Here is a 6,917-nt window from a genome sequence, read left to right as displayed (position 1 = left end):
AGTTTTTATCTCTTTGCAAAGAAAGTTATTGGCTTGTATTGAGCCTTTCCCTGGGAGTGTTTGCAAACCAAACATTATGCAGCTGCCAAGTGCCTGAAAACCAAAATGTGAAACTGACCTAAAATAAAAGCAAAAGCGAGTGCTTTATTTTCATCAACACAGAAGAAGAGAAATGAAAGGCCAAGATGCAGGGCGAGTAAAGACCTCTAGGATGTGATTAATGTGCGCAATGCCAAGACCACCTCTACAAGCCACTGAAAGTTATACATACTGTTCAGGTGAAATTTGTCCTACCCTAAAAGTGGGTCAGTCAAATCATATCCCTGAAGTGCCTTTGACCAGATTATATATAAATGCCTAATATTGGATGACATGACTGCTTTGCCTAATCTTTAACATATATCAATCTGCAACACTGTAACGCCCCTTCCAGTTAAACTAAGCATTTCAGAGAAAAGTAGAGAATAAAAAAAGAAAGAAGATGTTAGAGACAGACAAGAGAAGGGAAGGCTGGATCTGTCATGTGTTATCTGTGCAGTGATGGTGATTTCCCAAGTTTCCTGTACACTATGGATTGTACTGAAGCTATGTCACTACCTGTCACTCAGGGCTCATGCCTACAGCCACACACTAGCTAGAGCACACCGTGAAATGCCTGATGAAGTTTCAGGTGTGCTCAGATGTTTTTCCCACAGAAATGAAATAGATGGGAACTAGATTACCTCTGGGAAACTGGCAGTCATGCCACCAGTGTCTCACTTTCTTCCACAGCTGTGTGGATACTGTAACCAGCTGGAGACAACATCTAGCTTACTGAGCTGTGTGGGTGTTCACAGGGTGCTTGCAGTAGTCGGTACATTAGTGGAGCACATTACGGGGCTTATTTCTGAAAATATCACGCAAATCTTAAATAGTGACTTCTCTCAGTATTTCTGGGAGCTACAGAATAGGGATCATTAATTCCATTTTATGACTGGCAAAGTTGAGTTACAGAGAAGTAAAAGTCTAAAGATAGTCTTCACTCTTCCTTCTACGTCTGCCAGCCTAACTATGTTGGTCAGAGATTGAAGGCAGCAGTTATTCCAACAAGATAAGCAACCCTTTATGTCCTTGGGGAAAGTAGTATGAGCTTTATACTCATTAGGAGGGTTTCCTGGTATAACAATACCAATTGGAGTTAACTGGCAAATACTTCCTTGTGCAGATAAGGTTTGAATTATTCCAGAAGCACGTTCCTACAACATGATCATATATTCCCGCCACTCTGCTTCACCGTTTCTCATATACATAACTTACTGCATTCAAAATCCTTTTCCTACCTTATCGTATGTCCCTGTGTGTCTGTGTGCATGCAGAGTTTCAACACCCCTCATTGCTTGGGTTAGAAGTGCCCTGACCCACAGACAGTTAGCAGACTGCTAAGCCAAGATCTGCAGTAAGCCACCAGTGCCTGTCTGGGCAAAGGGGTCTGGGGCTGCAGACTTGAAAGTTAGCGCCTGTGTTTGTTAGGAAGTGTGAATCAACAGATGATCCCATGCTGAGCAGATCTGAAACCAGATATACGGTCAGTCACACCAGGCCCTGCTTAATCAGCTGGTTTTGCTTGGAAATACGATAAGGGAGGGCAAGGCTGGGAGACGCAGCTCATATTGGCAGTCTCTGACAGCTCCCTCGTATTGCAAAGCAAGTGGTGTGGAAGATTATAGGTGCGAAACCTGCTCACCCGCCCAGAGACTGCACAGTTTGACTTTTTTTTCCAGCACGTCATTTATTTGTGTAATGCCATTGCACAGTTGTTCCAGCTGTATGTAGAGCTACATTCTTTAAAACAGATCGCTCAGGTCTGATGTAACTTAACCAGACGCAGCAGAGCTCGACCATGCTCTGCAGTTCTACATCACAGCTAGCATCCTGAGGGCCCTCCAGTGGCAACCCCTCCAGAGGTGCCTCGGTCCCCCTGTTTAGAGACTAGACACCTTCTCAAAATTGCTACTAGCTACTCAGCAGGTACTCACCTGGGATCTGGGGCCAAGCCTCTGCACCTCCTAAGATGCTGGGTACCCCGAGGCATCCTTTTCAAGCTCTGCAGGTACATTTGTAGCATATGGTGCAGCTATTTTACAATCACTGGATCCTAGACACCACATTTTCACGTCCCCAGACCTGCACAAGTGAGCTCTAGAGTCAACCACTGTCTCTCTCTCTTCTATCTCTGCAGTGAGTATTTAGCTCAGGAGGTTGAGAAAGACTTAACTTCTGCCTAGCCTGGGGCCTTAGCTGTGATACAGGTTTCAGTCCCTTGATTTTAATCACACAGAAATATGAACGTGTGTCTCCTTGACCTAAGTGATTTCCCCAACCTTTTGGCTGCTGGCTGTTTTTTGAGGCATCTCTGGTTTCCACAGACAGAAAAGCCACACACAGGTGCCCGTCTCTGCCGAAGGAATCATGGCTGAGCGCTGTGTGGAAATGGGGGCCTGTCTGAGTCAGTCAGTCATTTCTGCACGCAGCATTTTGCTCTTTCCATCTGTATTATTTTGCCAGCTTGCATGGACAATTCCTTGCTAGGACAAGGAAGGTCTCTGGTTATATATGCAAGCATTCCCATATGTTATATGGAGAACATGCATACCTTTCTCAGGGTTAAGGGCTCCACTCTGGGACAAGCCCACCTAATTCCAAGCTTTTACAGTGCCTGAGGACCAACAAGACAACAATATCTGTGAGAGCAATTCCTTACATTGCTGGCTACTGCTATCCAAGCACCGGACTATTCTTTCTCTTCCTATTACAGTCATTTCCTAAGGGCTAAATATGCATAAGGATTTAGGCATGTAGTGATTCACCAAGCAGCAGAGAGGGTAGGTAATAATTCCCCACCTTACGGCCAGGTTAATAATTTATGAACAGTGAAACAGCTTCAAGAGTGGCTGAGATGGCCTGCCCATGAACCTTTGGCAGATGGATTCATGTTGTACTGCTAGCTGCCCTACTTGAGGCAGGGTGCTGACTTGAAAATGGGTCCCTGCTTCCCACATGTGACCCCCAATCACTTTTTCATTTTTTCAAAACAAAGCACCAACTTTGCATTTAACATCTGTACATAATCCAGATTAACAGCACTTTACAATGCTTGAGTAAGACTGGGGTCCTGTCCACATAGGTGTTTTTTGTTTGTTTGTTTGTTTGTTTGTTTTGATTGGCTTAGTTAACTCCATTATTTTCCGGCTTCAGTGAATTCCACTGTTAGCTACTCCACGCATAGCAGGGAATATTTGACTGTTACCCTGAGAATGTAAAGTTTTATACAGGGTGATGCAGACAGAGTGGCAAGTACCCATATTTGTGAGACCATGCAAAAATTCTGTGAAAGGTCTCAAATTTTCCAAAGTCCAGTATCATAAGAGGAAAACTGCTCAATACACTCTTTTGTGGCTACTAGTTATCAGTACTCTATTTTGTCACATTGAAAGACATCTTCATATTCAATCCTCATGTCTTCATCTTATTGTTCAGCTGAAACATTCAGTTCTGAGTTCAAGAGGCAACAGTATCATAGAAAAAATAGCAAAAACATCCAGAATTGCTGGATTTCAAGAGAAGTCCCCAGGGAAAGAATATTCCCTGCTCGGTTCCCCAGATCACTCACTGCAGTGCAGTACTTCCTGGATTACTGCAACTAATGCTGTCTCAGAAGAAGACAAACTTGTGTGAATCCATCACCACCACCTTCCTTCAGGCTTTAATGAAGCTCTGAAGTGTTGCCAATTCCTTTCGAATCTCTGTAAATTAAATGAGTTTGAAACATGTCTGCAGCCAACGCCAAAAGCTTCAGCTTTCCAGCAAATTACAACCAACCTGAAACAAGGATAACTGAGACTGTCTGGCTCTCCTCATGGAGAAGACAAGCAGCTCAGAGCTGGTGCAGATAAATGGGGAGATCTCAACCCTCTCCAGGGTCAGGGTCCTGAAGTTAACATCACAGAGAGAAGAGAGCGGGAGTGGGAAATCCTGCAAATCCTCTGCTTTTCACCCTTCTTTGCTTTTTATGCAATGCTGGTCCCAGCATAGCACGGAAGAGGACTCTGCTGCACGCACTTCTTTCTAGCACAGGAGAAGGGTTGGAGCACACAGAGGAAAAGCAAGGGAGCCGGGCTGATTTTAGCCTGGGAGTGGTAAAGGAACTCACTCAGGAGCAAGACTGATTAGGCAGAAGCAAGACCAGAAGCAAGGTTGAAGAAGAAATGCTTTATGAAAAGGAAACCATGAGAAATTATCTTTTTTGCTGGCAATAGGTTTGGAGCCATGTGAGGAATGTGTTGTACGAATTAATGGGACCTTAATGTAACTGGGAACACTGGCAGCACCATTTTTTCTTTCTTTCTTTCACACAAACGCACAGACAACCTATTGTTGTGCATTGCAGTAACAGTTCAAAATTCAAAGAGCAAAAGTCTGACTCAGGACTTTTTAATCTCTGGGCTTGATAGTGCTGTAAGACTTCAAAAGTCCTCTCGTTCCAATGGTGATGATGCTCAAGCCTCCTTATTAAGTGAGATCTGAGATGGGGTATTATTTTGGGTGTACCCAAACTAGTTATGTTCTATTAAAGTATTGACTTACCTTCATTGTCTTCTAAGGAACAATTCTCCTTTATTTTAAAGCCCATAACTTAGTAGTTTCCTCATTTATTAGAGATTTTGGAAACTTATGTTAACTAGCTTAACGTATGTTATCCGTTTATCTCGGAAAACAAAATAAAACAAGACAAAAGACATGTTTCAATCTCAGTCCTGAAAGACAGTAATTTTAACGCCATGAATATTGTTCCATTGTAATCGCCTGTTTTTTTGAGAAACTTTTGAATTTTTGCACATAGCATCACAGTGACAGTTGCCTAGATGTTTGGACTCAAATGCCCTTTTAACTGCAAGTTTCCAAATATTTATATTAAAGAGTAAAAAAATAATAAAAGAACATCTAAACCCAAAAAGGTTCTCAATAATAACCACAAAAATGATCTGTTCTGATGCTACCTCACACACAGCCAGGATTACTGCAAAGGGGAGATACTACCAAGCATGTTTCCCTAAGCCATTCCCTAAGGAATGGTACTGAAAGAGACTTTTTTTTTTTTCATTTCCCTCTTCTATCTGCCATAATATTTATTTATGGAGACAGGTACTAAGTTCCTATTATAAAACATAATTACATTAAAATGTTGTTGTAAGTAGCCATCTGTACTAATGTAAGCCTTTAATTTAGAAAGTGTAAATCAAAGCAAGGTACAATTTACCTTACCTGAAGCATGTCAGAGAAGCATTGAATCCTTTTGCTGGAACCTGTAGGCTGTCTTGAAAGTTGAATGTTTCTGGAACAGCACAACGCACTCTAAAGATATGTAAGAGACCTCCCCTCCAACCAATTGCATCTGCTCTGTGCCACCCTTCCTATAAAGCTGTTGTCTGACTGAGATCTCTGCAAAAGAATTAGGCTCTACAAATAGCCCACAGAAATGGGATCTAAATCTTGGTTGATAACTGCAGAGATAAAGGAAAATTCTGCAAATTTCTATGAAAAAAACGTGCTTGAATAGACCACCCCACCAAACTTACTCAGATTGGAAAGATCCATTTCTTCTATGGGCCTATCAAGTCTTCTGTGAATGCAACCTGTACGTTTATGGAGATAATTTGAAGGCAGTGGCAAACCATGGACTATGAGGAGGAGGGTGGCTTGACCTTGAATGCAGAACGGTTGAGGTTGGAAGGAACTTCTGGAGCTCATCTGGTCCAACACCCCCTGCTCAAGCAGGGTCATCTACAGCCAGTTGCCCAGGGCCACATCTAGGTGACTTCTGAGTATCTCCACGGACAGAGAATCTACCACCTTTCTGAGCAACTTGTGCCGGTGCTCGATCACCCTCACAGTAAAGACGTGTTTCCTGATGTTTAGATGGAACCTCTTGTGCTTCAAGTTTGTGCCCATTGCCTCCTGTCCCATCACTGGGCATCTCTGAAAAGAGCCTGGCTCCATCCTCTTTGCACCCTATCTTCAGAAATTTGTGCACATTGATTAGATGCCCCTGAGTCTTCTCTTTTCCAGGCTAAACAGTTTCAGTTCTAAACAGCTGGGATATCATGTGTAAGATAAGATATCAGTCATTAAGATAAGCTCTCATCAGCCTGCGCTGTGAGAAAACGACATCCTGGATTTTTATTTTTTAACTCAAAGACCAATATGGAAAAAGGTTTTGCCTTTTTTGTTCTAATACAGGGATCTTATAATACTGTAGCCAATAAGATTATTAAAAACTGCACAGTTATTAGCAATCTGTACTATGTTGCTGTAACATCTTATTACATATTTCTCGACATATCTCTCCCCAAGGGATAAACATCTCTTTTGGACTAGCTGAAAGAGCCAGCATGAGAAACAGAGGCTGAAGCCAGGACTTGTCCTTTGAGTTGGGGAATGAAAGAGAGGCCTATTTTCTTGCTTTAAGGGATTCATTTCCTGGGAAACTGTATAAAGGTCAGAAGCGTATTATGCTCTATGCGATTGTGAAAAAGTCTCTGGACACTGATGTTACATAAATATTTACAACTACTATTACTAACCAAACCTGTTTCCAGCCCCTATTCTTCCCAAGGAAAAACAGAGGATAACAGGGAAGAATTGACCTGTGAAGAATAGTAACAGTGAAAGTCTAGCCTGAAATCACTACTGGAAACTGCATGTTTATCTGAACAGGAAGAGACATTATAAAAAAGAATAAAAATCAAGGAGCATCTGTAATTTTCCAATGCAGATTACAGAAGGCTGCAAGTCAGCTGTGACAACAATGATAACAGCACCATGCTTTTGTTTTCTTTATTTTACCCTTGAGCAGATAACCTTTAATATTTTGGTAGAGT

This window comes from Anser cygnoides, chromosome 3 (genome assembly GCF_040182565.1).
Source record: "Anser cygnoides isolate HZ-2024a breed goose chromosome 3, Taihu_goose_T2T_genome, whole genome shotgun sequence".
Classification (NCBI taxonomy): domain Eukaryota; kingdom Metazoa; phylum Chordata; class Aves; order Anseriformes; family Anatidae; genus Anser; species Anser cygnoides.
Note: the sequence above shows the minus strand (reverse complement) of the source record.